This window comes from Anneissia japonica, unplaced genomic scaffold (assembly GCF_011630105.1).
Source record: "Anneissia japonica isolate Jap-2015-1 unplaced genomic scaffold, ASM1163010v1 scaffold288053_len460827_cov147, whole genome shotgun sequence".
NCBI lineage: Eukaryota > Metazoa > Echinodermata > Crinoidea > Comatulida > Comatulidae > Anneissia > Anneissia japonica.
The window spans coordinates 228,736-241,076 of record NW_022725151.1 but is presented as its reverse complement, the minus strand read 5'-3'; the positions used below and the strand labels follow the sequence as shown (position 1 = coordinate 241,076).

Here is a 12,341-nt window from a genome sequence, read left to right as displayed (position 1 = left end):
TTTTTAGGATGCCGTATTTGGCAATAGGGTGAATGTTATGACGGAAGGTCAACCAATCAAACGGTTCTCGTTTTGGTGCCACGAATGTAGAGAGAAGTCGGGAAGTTGGGACATGGTACCGTACGTGCAGGTGTGTGGAATACCGTGGTACACTGTTAATGGAGGAAAAGAAAACACCAAACAAAACGCCAAAAAAGCTGTATTCCAGAGAATTTTTTGTTCTGCGCATAAGATCGAGTGCGTGGAAAAGCTGCAGTCTAGAAAGTATTTGGTTTGCGAACCGCCTTAGGTTCACGCGAGGCTCGGTATTAGACTAGACATTTATCAGCCAACCACTAGGCCTAGGCCGACGGAAAAGCTGTCATGCTCTCGCAACTGCGACACAAAATTGAAGACAATTTATACCTGGATAAGCTATGGGGTTTGTCGCGGGTACGTTTACGTATTTTTAAAAACAAGTAAATGTCACCAAAAATAGGAGTAGCCCGTCTGTATTCCAAAGAGCAAAGAAAAATTTGATTAGCGCGGCGAAACATGAACTAACCACCTACAGCTGGTGTAGTGGACGGGACGAGCTGGGCCTATGAGATTCGTCTCTAGATAAAATGATGATGGTACCAACGAGGCCAGAACTAATGTAAAGGTGCGTCAGTCTTTAAATTACTTATTAGAATTCTGTGTTATCTTTCATTTATTGTTAAAATAAATGAAAGTGAATGATAGTAAGATAAAATGTAAACCATAAAGCTACTTTTTAGGAGGGCTATAGTTTGTTAAAGCAAATGAATTTACCAATACCAGATACCATTTTTTTAGTAATTTTAAAAATACACCTTGAACTTAATTTAAAAATCAAATAAGCAAACAGCCCCCATCACACCTTCTGTCTGGCTCTGTTGTGAGTGATTGTGAATGCACTTGTTATTGTACCTGCTTGATAAGTACTTGTACTTATTCTTCAGTTTTCAATCAGTTGATGGAATTTATATTTTCTCAAATATTCACAAAATTCACATTTTCACTATGAGACAGACACTTTACATGGATCTCTGACATTAAATAATTTATCAATACTATAATATATAACTATTTTTAATCATAAAATAATGATACGGTCAATGTTAAATGTGCCATGGTTATGGAAAGTAGTCATGCCTATATGAAAATTTGGCTAGGACACAGTTGGACAAACAATTTATAATTAAAAAAAAGAGATATATAATTTATAATTATAAAATGCCATTGTCTTTATTTTACAGGTTTATCTCATACAGATTTTACCATATACAGTACTGATGTTGCAGAAATTGTTGATAATTTTGTGATTAAAATTGATATATTGTTGTTTAGATCTATTTATTTAATTGTTTTGCAGGAATGGATATTCTGTGAATAGTCCAACCGGATGATCCCCACTGACTTCCGTCAAGTTATGAAACTTGAGACACTTAGCATCTGATGGAGAAGCACAAATTCCTCTATACCAAACCCAGTGTCATTTCAATATTAATTGTACTGAAATATACTTATGATAATGAACAATTAAATACAGTATGATCCTTCCTGTATTCTTTTGCATTGACGTTAAATTGACTGGTAATTAATATAGTAAATTGTTTGTTAATTAGTAAAAATATTTTTTTTTCCTGAAGCAGTTAATAATATACATGGTAAAACACTGAAAGATCAACGAATAAAGTTTGAAATGTAAAATCACTGTGGTTTGGATCATTTTTTGAGTTTCGTACAATGACAGTTACAATGTATTTTAATCTAAATACATGCAACTAAATTGTTTTCTCATTTACCTGCAATGTAGCCTCTTTATTTTTACAAATTAAACAGAATGATTATATTTATTGAAAAATAAATCTAATAGCTATGGAGATCAGAACAATTAAAAGAATTGCACATTTTCTCCTTTTTGCCTATTTGTTTTATTTATGGCCCAATAGAATGCTATAAATATTGTTTGTAAATTTGGAGTTTTACTCACTGTAACTTAGAAATAATAAATTGAAATAATTTATAATAATAATAATAGAAAAAAAATTGATACTAAGGGGTAAAATGTGTTGTGATTAATTTAAGATTAAAATATAAATGTATTGAAAAACAAATGGATGTCATGTAATTAAATCAATTAGGCCTCCTTTTTGGCCAACATGCTGTACAATGAACAATAAATTAAACCTTTCTCATTAAACAATAATTTATTACTCAGCTTCTCATCAAATGTTAATTAAAAACAAAAACAAATTGATATATTTATTCATTGTTTTAATTTCGGAAATACAGCTTTATCCAAAGGATGCAATTGTCCATAGATACGATGATATTCACCCATTCGTCGTACGTAGCAAATTGAGGTTCCTAAATCTTAGCCAGTTTGAAAAATTAAATATTTATACAGTATTATTAATGTGTTATTTAATGCTATATTAACTAAAACAATTACATTACTGTATGTTAAAACTAATATGTAGGCCTATTTCAAATAGATGTCTGCAAATCCGACGTGAATATTGACTATTGTGCTCTCTCTAGGCTAGGCTTAAACCTGAATGTGCTGAACCCGGCGAGAAAGCATGAGCTTGGCTGTATCATATCGATAATAATACTGTATTTATTAACTGGCGTGAAGTTGGTTACTTTCCATGCAGCACACTTCTGTTGTGAAGGTGCGTTTAAATGGTTGGACGAATTGTGATAGAGGCCTGGTAACTAGGCTAGCCCTAAGCTTGGAAAGAGGAGAGGCCTTGCAATTGTACAGCATGCAGTAGGTTAGGCGAATCAGATGCGATCCATATGGACCCCGTGTAGGCCTAGATCAAATCCTGTACCTCACACAAACAAATAATTAAGATGAGAATAACTACCATGATCCTATCTTGTAATTTATAGTTCTGCCAAAAGTAACACCTAAGAAGGCACCAAATTTAAATCAAGTGAGAAATTGCATCATCACCGTTGATCACACGACTCTGTGGACAAGGGGACAAAGATCGTATAGCGCCGCTACGCGGTACGATCTTTGCATGTGGGGAGGGTTACAGCACAACAAAAAACACATGTAGCTCAACAACACACACGGTGGTAGTTGCTAAATGCAACGGGTTCAGCCGAGGGGGCGTGGCTTGTATGGTGATATGTCATGTATAAATTATACCTTGATTACAGTATACCGTCTGACTTTAGCGAGCCGGGTCTGAGGCTTAGTTTGTGCATATAGGTTTGTGCTGCTGCTACGGCCGGGTGACGGACATCGGGGTCCCAAGAAACATCGAGTCCATTTCCAGACGATTGGGCCCAAAGTATGGCTGGTCTAGGCACCTCTAAGCCTGCGCTAGGTCGGACCAGGAGGCCTCTCTGCGGCCTAGGCAAGGCATAGTCCTCCTAGGCTATGCTTCCAGCAACCCGCAGTAGTCTGTCTAGCAGTGACGGGGCCGGGGGACAATGGGGCTTAAGCCCCACCCTCATCGGACTAGTCAAGGCTCCTCCGGCCGAGCTGGTTAAGCAGTCGTACCAAAAAAAAAAAAAATTAAATATATAAAAACTATGTCTTTTACACTGCTAAGTGCCATTTCCGGCCATCCAGCTCCCTATTTTTAGAAACATCTCATCTCTACCTTCCCTCTCCTCAGGAAGCTCAATCCCCCTGTTGGACAGCTTAGCCTCCCCCTGGGCCCCGATAATGTATCCCAGAGCAGCCACTGTCTAGGCCTGTAGGCCTATGCAGAATGTGGCCCTAGCCTACTAAAGAATAGGCCTAATTGTTATTTAATACATTACTCTATACAATATAAGTTGCAATACAGACTTTGGAAAGTTAATATATTTAATTAAATTAAATGTTAAACATTGTGTTCCCCTTTTCTTTTTTGTGTAGTATAGCCGGAAATTTGTGAAACATTAAAAAGTAATAAATCTTAATTTCAGCAGTTATGTTGTTGTAATAGAAGTCGTAGGCCTAATTTGAATTTATTAGGCCTATTTTCTCTTCCAGTAATATAATTTGTTTATGGGATTAGGTTGGAAAATCCACAGACTAATTACGGTATTGTAGTACTAGTAATATAGGCAATTGAATTGTTTTCATTAATTCTTTCTGTGATTACGGCCTAATCCATACCGCTAAAAATACTAACTAGGCCAATGAATTATTTCACTCTGTGTAGACCCCATAAATTGATAATGTTCCAGTAATCCTAATTTTAGAAAGAAAATTACACAGGGACAACTTATTTTGTGTTACATTGGTTGTACCATGGAGTTGCTGTGTTATGCTACACTGGGTGATAAAAGAGACAGGGTATAAACTGACGCTGGTGTCGCTTTCCGAAATGCGCTAATGTACTACGAAAAATCCATAAATTAGAGACTTGTGGCAAGTCTAAGTTACCGTATGACTTTAGAGATTTTCCTGTGTTAGAAACATAAGTTACTATTGCTTCTTTCTAAAATATAACTTGGTAGGTTATAATAAAAAAAACCTCATACAGTAACTGAAACAGTGCTGACCTTTTTCTAGTCCACTCTACTACTTACTGGATAGTGTATTAACATTAGCATACAGTTGTACTATGCTTATTTGAATACACTATATAGGCTCTTCTTTTTCAGTCTTAATTTCAGAAGTCGAACATTTTTTTGTTTTTCAATCATATAAAGGTAATAGTGGTTTAAGAACATTTACAGAATAAATGGATGCGATATGACCTTCCGTCATGGAGTTATAAAGATCAATTTTCCCAAAACGTGGCCAACACAGGTACTTTTTTTTTTTTTTTGGTCTAAGTAAGATTTCAGTTTCACTATGTCATAAAAATGATTTATTTACTTCACATTATGTTAGCCAGTAGTCTTAAATTGAGTTTCTCTTTGAGAATCCCATAAACCTTAAATTGGAATCGAAACCAACATACAAATAAAGTAGAACCAATAAATTTGTACGAATGACTTTATTTATTTTTTGCTTGATTCCGGAAGAAGTGATTATAACAGTAGGAAGACTGCACATAACATAATGACGATTGCATATAAAATAATGGCAATTACGCCATTGGTCTTGGGTGTCGTTCTGAATTTTATCTATGTTAATTACTTTACAAATTATTTACTCATTTGTTCGTTCGTCCTTTCGTTATCATTGTAAAAAAACTGTTATAATGAATTTGTATAATTGTAAATAAAATATTATAAACATTATTCAATATAAATACATAATCTAATAGCATGTATAGTAGCATTCCGATAAATGAATATTAATGACTAAATTAACGTAAATTAAATAGACCATAGCATGATTTTAAAATCTATTCTTTTTTACATTGTTATGTATAATATATGTGATGTTTTCTAATAGTTTTCCCTACTTTTGAGAGATTTCAATAAATTGTCGAGTATTTCATATGTGCATATACAACTGAAGATATTAAAGGCGTTCCATGACGGTTATAAAATCGTCACCTTTTGATCGTCTAGAAAGAGGGGAGTTAACTTTTTTCTCAGTCATTTTTTTTACCTCCAGACGGAAGCCCATGTTTAAAATAGGTTTTATACGTGAACTCTACCGTTACATGCGGGACATGTGAGGATCGGGTACGTAATTATATCCGAATGTTTGCGGACGAGATATACCCAGTAAAATAATGATGAATAATAAGTATAATGATGAAAATGATAATGATGACGACGATATTGATGGTAATAACAAAAACAACAAACAACAACAACAACAACTACTACTACTACTACTACTACTACTACTACTACTACTACTATTACTACTACTACAACTAATAATAATAATAATAATAATAATAATAATAATAATAATAATAATAATAATAATAATAGTAATAAAAATAATGTAATTTACATACAATATCAACATGATGACAGTTCAGAAGTACAAAACACTCAGGGTTAAAAGTCAAGATGCAACAATGTACAAGGACCGGATGTGATTCAGACCGTATAAACAGTATCCCATCAAAACTACATAAAAATGACTAAACACTTTTGTATTTTATATTAGATTTCATGCGACAGACAATTCTGAGGACTATAGTACAAGATATTTTGAAATATCGTACTTGCTGTTGGCCTAAGTTTTGGAGTATTTTACAGAAATCCCGTTCTCGTCGATTGTTGGTTGTGATCTTGTCATTTTGATTTCGCAAGTTTTTATCGTGTCGTATCAAAGCCCACTACTGTAGCCTACATACAAGGTAAGCCAAAACGCAGTTACACCTATAGTTTTAAATTTCTTATTGAAACATTCTGATTTTCATTTGGCAAGGCTGCGCCTACAAGTGCTACTGCTACTACTATTGCATAAATGATATAAAATCATCACTATCTAAAATTACTTGTGGGATCCTCAGAGGTCGATTCTAGGCCCTTTGCTATTTATAATGTATGTAAAAAGATATATGCAATGTTAGCAATGTAGTTAAGGTAATCTCTTACGCAGATGATACCACTGCCTATTATTCAACTAAAAATATTACTTAACCCATACATTGAACTCCTAAATCTAAATATAACAAACTTTTGTTATTTTCCAACAACAAAACATATTAAAAGAGTCAAAAATATCTCTATCGAAATAAATGGTATAAACCTAAAAATAATGGATAGCGTCACATTCTTAGGTATTGTTATAAACGAAAATTTAAGCTGGAAACCCCACATTCAATATTTATGCAACAAAATATCTAAGGCCATTGGTATCATCTGTAAAGTAAAAAACACATTTCCTGTACATACACTAATACGTTTATATAACGCTTTTATCCCGCCGCACCTTCAATTTGGGAACGTTATATGGGGAATTACTAAACAACACTACATACTACATAAAAAAATTAGCAGTTAGACTAATACAAATTCACATTCCCTCCCTCCCTCCCCCGGTCAGGGAGTGCTGCCCCCCTCCCCGACGTCGGGAAGAAAAAGCACAATTCGTCGGGGAGAACCTGGACCAATTTCGAAACCTTTCAATCGAAGATCGATTGCTTTCGTCGGGGAAACCTGACCTCTCGTGTCGGGGGAAGAAATCGTTTCCGGATTGGGGCTCTGTTTGTGCACGATTATGGTCACACACACAGAATGTAACACCAAACCACAAACAAAATCCCACAATTGATCTGTTAAATAACTTATCATTGCAAAAACTCGATAAGATATAGGCCTATGGTACAGTAGTGTTGCTCCATTTCTTTATTCTACGATTCCCTCGTAAACCTGTTTTGTTTTTTTTTCTTAACGAAAAATGAGACCCTTTGTTTCACCTTTTCTTTTCTAAAGATATTCTAAAGACTTCCTGACCACCTTGAGAGTAACATTCAGGGTGGAGATACATAGAATCTTAAATTGCTTGCTTTCTAAACCTTGGGTCCTAGAATCAAATTCTGTCCGGATTTTTTTTCAGTACCCGAAAAAATTTGCTACTCTCTGACCCAAAATACGTCTTAATTGTGAGACTTTTTTTATACCCTGGTTTTGAGAACTGAATTTTTTTAAAGGTTGTCAGAGAAGGGCAGAAAAGAAATAAAAGTTAAATTATTTTGTTTTCTTATTCAGCAATTTGCCAACAACATCGAGATGGAGGAGAAAATAAAAATAAAATGTTATTGTTGAATGTAAACGGCGTAGTAATGGGATGGTTAAATGCTTTAAATTTATATAGTTAGGAAGAACTATAATACATACCTTATATTTGGAGATTTCAATAAAAATAAATAAAAACTTATATTTCTTTCTGAAATTTCCAATTGGCCAAAAATAAAATTGTCATCAATATTGGAGGGCGGTGGCGGGTATGCAGCACAAAAAAGCAGCACTCATTGGATTTCACCGTCGTTAAAGATTATTAAAAATATACAATAGCCTCAGTAGACAACAGACTGCATTCCATTTGCCTTTTATATAACGACGTCTTTAAGATTTTCTCAAAAGCATATTGACTCCTTGCATTCGATAATGAGACTAAAAATAACCCAGCAGACATACTTCATTCCCTTTGCCATTTCCTAAAGACTACTTTCCTTTGAACTTCCTCAGAATTATAGACACCCTGGGCCTTACAAATAACACTACGGAGCTCAAAAGACAACAGCGAGTTCCCTTTAATATAACTGATAAAATCCAATAGTTGTTGGATCTGAATGAAATAAATTATTCAGAACTTGTTTTTACATGTAAATTTGCCCAAATGAGTTTGAATGTTGAAGTTTAGTAGCATAATATTCCCAGTGGTATTCCTGTCTCTTATACACATCTAGATGTGTATAAGAGACAGCTTTTATCTGTGTGCTCCTTAGTGTTACCATATTGTATTACTGTAAAGCATACAATTATGGTATTTTAAATGTATTCCTGTCCTTCATAAAATATGTACATTATGTATTATTGAACACAATATTGACTCATACATCATCATGAAAAACAACATTTTTATTGACTATTTTTGCATGTTCTTTTGATGGAGTAATTGTAGTTGTATTGCAAACTAAGCTAAGCATGATATTGATCTACGATGTGTATTGCGCCGATCAATCCGCCGCTAGCAGGAGGGTTAGTAGTATTCGATTTTCCTGTCTGTTTGACAAGCCTAGCCAAAACTTGATTGTTTACACAGATGTGGCACTTAGATCATTTATATAGCTCGTTTAGGAGAATTGCTGTAATTGTGGCTTTTCTGTGTTATAGTAGCTTGCCGTTCAATGAAATAGTCTTTTTTTGGCGTTTTCTAAAGATATTCTAAAGACTTCCTGACCACCTTGAGAGTAACATTCAGGGTGGAGATACATAGAATCTTAAATTGCTTGCTTTCTAAACCTTGGGTCCTAGAATCAAATTCTGTCCGGATTTTTTTTCAGTACCCGAAAAAATTTGCTACTCTCTGACCCAAAATACGTCTTAATTGTGAGACTTTTTTTATACCCTGGTTTTGAGAACTGAATTTTTTTAAAGGTTGTCAGAGAAGGGCAGAAAAGAAATAAAAGTTAAATTATTTTGTTTTCTTATTCAGCAATTTGCCAACAACATCGAGATGGAGGAGAAAATAAAAATAAAATGTTATTGTTGAATGTAAACGGCGTAGTAATGGGATGGTTAAATGCTTTAAATTTATATAGTTAGGAAGAACTATAATACATACCTTATATTTGGAGATTTCAATAAAAATAAATAAAAACTTATATTTCTTTCTGAAATTTCCAATTGGCCAAAAATAAAATTGTCATCAATATTGGAGGGCGGTGGCGGGTATGCAGCACAAAAAAGCAGCACTCATTGGATTTCACCGTCGTTAAAGATTATTAAAAATATACAATAGCCTCAGTAGACAACAGACTGCATTCCATTTGCCTTTTATATAACGACGTCTTTAAGATTTTCTCAAAAGCATATTGACTCCTTGCATTCGATAATGAGACTAAAAATAACCCAGCAGACATACTTCATTCCCTTTGCCATTTCCTAAAGACTACTTTCCTTTGAACTTCCTCAGAATTATAGACACCCTGGGCCTTACAAATAACACTACGGAGCTCAAAAGACAACAGCGAGTTCCCTTTAATATAACTGATAAAATCCAATAGTTGTTGGATCTGAATGAAATAAATTATTCAGAACTTGTTTTTACATGTAAATTTGCCCAAATGAGTTTGAATGTTGAAGTTTAGTAGCATAATATTCCCAGTGGTATTCTTTTTCAAGGAAATAATGTAAAATGTTGATAAATCTGCTTTCCTTTGGTATTAAAAATGCTGGCTGTTTTCATAGCAATAATCATTATGCACTAATAAAAAGAAATATGAAAGATTGTGAACAAATTATGGTTCTACTAAGACTCAACTTGAGTTACTAATTATGCAAATGCAAACCTTTACTCCTGTCTCTTATACACATCTAGATGTGTATAAGAGACAGGTGTGTGGGCGTGTGTGTGTGTGTATTACAGGCCTATATACAAGATACAATATTCTTTTATAAGTTAAGTTTTCTCTTCCCGATTCAAAATTAGTAGAAGCTAGACATAAAATAATAAAAGGACATACAGAATATACAATGTAATTGCAGCATTGTATGTAAATTGAGTTGTGAATAAACGATCTGTTCCATAATGTTTGTGTTGCACTTTATGGACGTACGACCGGATCTATTGAAGGTGTATGGTACTGCAGGAATATAGGTCGGGACCGTATTATATGCACGATGCATATGTGTGTATAAAAAGACAAATACTGAATATCTTTAATTGCGTGATTTTCAAGTTTTAAAATACTTAGTAGACGTTTGTAATTTTTTTCTTTCTTCCAATAAAATTGGATTTGATTTATTCGGTGAGACCTTCAAGAATAACCACAACAAATCTGACATTTTTCCAATGGGGTCCTATAGGGGGTAATTGGCCAATACAGCGCGGGAGAGAATCCATACTCTCATTTCCGAAGAGTAGTGTACTGCTTTGTGTGCCATTACACACTGGAACAACAGCTTTTCAGTCTCTTACGAAAAATAGTGCGCTTGCATTTCAGCCTCACAACTGTAACACGAGGAGAGGAGAGCAGCCGATTGCATTGAACTCCCCATGGGTACCAAAATGTTAACAATATTCACAGGTTAGCACATACGCAGTGGCTTATTAACCGCCAGTTTAGTTCTGATGTTCCTCTCTACAAAGGATTTGGAACTATTACGTAAAGTTTACAGTGACAGTATTTTGTCACGCATGAATTAGGATGTAAACTGGAGGTAAACTAAACGTGACAATCAAACAACAATGTAGGTCAATCTGGACTTTACTCAAATCGTACACAGTAGTGTTTATTCAATTCCAGCACGGTATTGTTTGTACAATGGTTTGCTTTTTATAATCTATGTAGTTCTTCCTAATCGTTAATCAAACCTTCTTATAACAAAATCATTTATTTCCACAAAATAAACAAAGATACAAAAGTGAAGTAATACAAAGTGAATTATTGAAAGAACAATAACAGTGGGGGATCCAGGAATTTGATATAGGGGCCCAAAGATTGACTTTCAGAGATGGAGGGTCTGTACTACCTCATCCCCAACATGGTTGTGGCTGAGGTGAGAAACTTATGATTATAGCACCTTTAGATGGCCGGAAATGGCACTCTTAGACTCAAAATTTGAGTAGAAATTTTGAAACATTTACAAAGGGGGGGGGGGGTAGCGGGCTGGCAGCCGCCCCCTACCCACCGCACATTGAACTCCACTGAATGGACAACATAAATAAAATTGTAAACGAAAGGGAAAAAAGGGCACTACATGAAGCAAAGGTTAGAGCGAATGCCCCTCAATCAAGAAATTAATAATATAATTATTTGTTGTCTATGTAAACAAATTTAAATAGATAAATAAAAAGCAAACTATGTTAACAACCAATTAAGTACCATTAAGAAAGGTACAGTTTGAAATTAGACATATCTTTACAATTATTGCATGTTTTTCATCTAAACTCGTTTTCCTATTAAAAATAATAATGCTGTTGGTCGCTCTTATTCAATTGATATAATATGATTCCACATTTTTGATCTTTTAGTATGGGACAATAATAATAATAATAACAATAATAATAATAATAATAATAATAATAATAATAATAATAATAATAATAATAATAATAATAATAATAATATATACATTATTTATAACAGTGGAACACTTAAGGTACAACAACAATAAAGGTACTATCAAACAAAATATTTAAGTGACCGTTTGATCGAGAGGCAATTTTCCTGCTTCTTGTGCTAAGGACCCTGGTTCAAATCTGGCCAATTGGAGTCAGTCGCTCGGTTTCGGTCCTCGAATAACCCACACAAGAGACACGGGGGGGGGGGACAAGGTACACGTATTATGGCCGCCGTCGCAATTTCTCAAGTTTGGATCTGACAGCGATAACAACAAAATAAACCAAAGTTCAGAGCCCCATTCCATTGTATTCTTGTGATTATTGGTTTTTCATCTGCAACGTCATTTTCTCTATGGTGATACCATTGTTATGATTATTAGTACAATTGCTGATCCCGTCATATCAGATCTGATTTAGTTGCGATTCTCAGGGGTTTAAAATTCTTCTATTAAGTAACTTACGTAAAACCAATTGGATTAATATTCCGAATCGGATGAGAAGTTACACAAGGTTTGCAAAAGTGTGATAAGGTAAATTCATATCTTTGTTTTTGTTTTTGTTTTTTTTTTTTGATGAAAATACGACAGTGCAAGTGACGCTTTTGAACTGGGTGCGGCTAGCTCACAATACGTATTTTACTTGCTAACAGCCATGGAGGTCTGTGAATGGA

General features: G+C 34.4%; 1 protein-coding gene across 1 annotated transcript in view; it reads left to right on the top strand.

Moving 5' to 3' along the window:
• Positions 1–6,075: 6,075 nt before the first annotated feature.
• LOC117112667 overlaps positions 6,076–12,341 on the top strand; it is a 15,310-nt gene continuing 9,044 nt past the window's right edge. The window contains exon 1 of the mRNA XM_033255781.1: positions 6,076–6,233. The gene's annotated coding sequence lies outside the window, so the exon portion shown is untranslated. The remainder of the gene's footprint in view (positions 6,234–12,341) is intronic.